Here is a 2,002-nt window from a genome sequence, read left to right on the forward strand (position 1 = left end):
TCTGAAAAGCCTGAAACTAGTCGGTCTATTACCGAGGTGTAGTCGTATCGGATCGTACATTTATATCATTACTAGAGCTTACCCGCGGCTTCACACGCGTAAACTTGATCTGGTAGTTACAATTGAAATTCCGGGATTTTACAAAACTCCCATGGGAATTCCCAAAATTTATATCGTGATCTTCATTGAGGTTGTGTTAAGAACAACTTACTGTACCAAATTTCATGACTCTAAGCCCAGCGGTTGTTACTTCGAGATTTTATCCCCATCCTATGGGAATATCGAGATAAAAAGTACCAAATTTCATCCAAATGCGTCCAGCCAGCGTGAAGGAGTAACAAACATACACACACACACACACACAAACTTTCGCATTTATAATATTCGTAGCATCATTATCATTATGATGTCCTGCCTTTTCGCAGAAATATTAATTATCTATTATTTATAAACTGTTTCATTTCCCGACTCTTTTTTCTCCGAAACCATTTTTTTTTTTATTATATCTTCTTATGGGTTTTATAGAACACAGTAGGCTAGGTTAGGTAATCTTTTAATCTAATGATCTCATGACGTGATTTTGTTGTTTTCTAAATCAAATTTCTGAGCATCGACATCTCAACTTCTTTTTTCTCAACTTCTGGGTGCAATGCTGAAGTATATAGTACTTATACCGGGTGTGGCCTGTAATACGAGAAAATAATTAAAACATAGATCATATTCGTCAAACTGAACATTACTTCAGCGACTTTTAAAAATAAATATTTTTTTAATTTTTATTACACTTTTAAGCTTATTTGAAGAAGCAATGTAAAGCAAAATGCTTGATGTTTGTAGCGTGACAGGCGACGTCAGTTGTGTTCTAGGATGGCGTACATTGATAGCAGTATTTAATTTGTATGAAAAAGGGAAAATTCAGACTCCATTATATTGGGAATATTACCAAACCGGCGGGCGACCGAGGGGGTGAGACGCAGCGCGGGGAAGCGGACGCACTCGATTTTACTCTTCATCTCTTTGCCGTTCGCTGCTAACGTGCGCGTGTGTGTGTCATACAGATTGTAACCTTTTTTTTATTAAATTCATTGAAATCAATCAAGAACGTTTTTTACATCACTAATCAACCAACAACAAGCGCATCAAGCTTTTAAACTCATAATAATTTGACGCCATAGTCAGTGGCGTAGCTAGGTAACCTAGGGCCCTGGGGCAAATAAAAAAATGGGGCCCACTGCTATCAAAACTGGTAAGGTACAAATACTTTAAAAATGCTAAGCAACTTTATCATCAGCTATAAAGCAGAATTTCGAGGGCCCCCTAAGCTTGAGGGCCCCGGGGCACTGCCCCGCCTAGCCCCTTGGTAGCTACGCCACTGGCCATAGTCTACAATTATTTTTAAAAGTCACTGAACTAATTGTTCAGTTTGACGCGGACGATCTACTTATGTTTTAATTTTTGCTCGTACTAGAGGCCACACAAGGTATTTTCATAAATCAGTGTAATAAAGAGTTTTACTTTTCATATCCTTTTACAACCAGGACACATGGTCAGCCTTTATTGCCGGATTTAATGACTGCTGCCTGCTGATGCTGTGGTATCACACAGTTCAAGTACTTTATGAGATTCTAGGTGAAATATAGGTTAGGTTAGGTTACATATTTTATAGTTCTCAAATCGAAAGTAAGCCACTTTAGCTCCAAATTTAAAGAATAACATTTATTGCCCATAAAAACACATACATATTAGTGAGAACTTACAGTCACCAGCACCAATATCTGACACAACAAGCGTGCAGAAATCTCTGATACGACTCTATTTCTGGGGCCGGAAGGATGTCAGATATTTTTGCACGCTCGTTGTGGCAGATATTAATGCTAGTGACTGTACATGCTCAGCCTTGAGGCAAAAGTTTCAGGCTCAGCACGAGCGGTGAGGACTATGCTTCACCGCGATGATTCAGCCGCACCTTTTTTTTTTTTTTTTTTTTATACGACTGGAAGGC

The sequence above is a fragment of the Choristoneura fumiferana genome, chromosome 5 (assembly GCF_025370935.1).
Source record: "Choristoneura fumiferana chromosome 5, NRCan_CFum_1, whole genome shotgun sequence".
NCBI lineage: Eukaryota > Metazoa > Arthropoda > Insecta > Lepidoptera > Tortricidae > Choristoneura > Choristoneura fumiferana.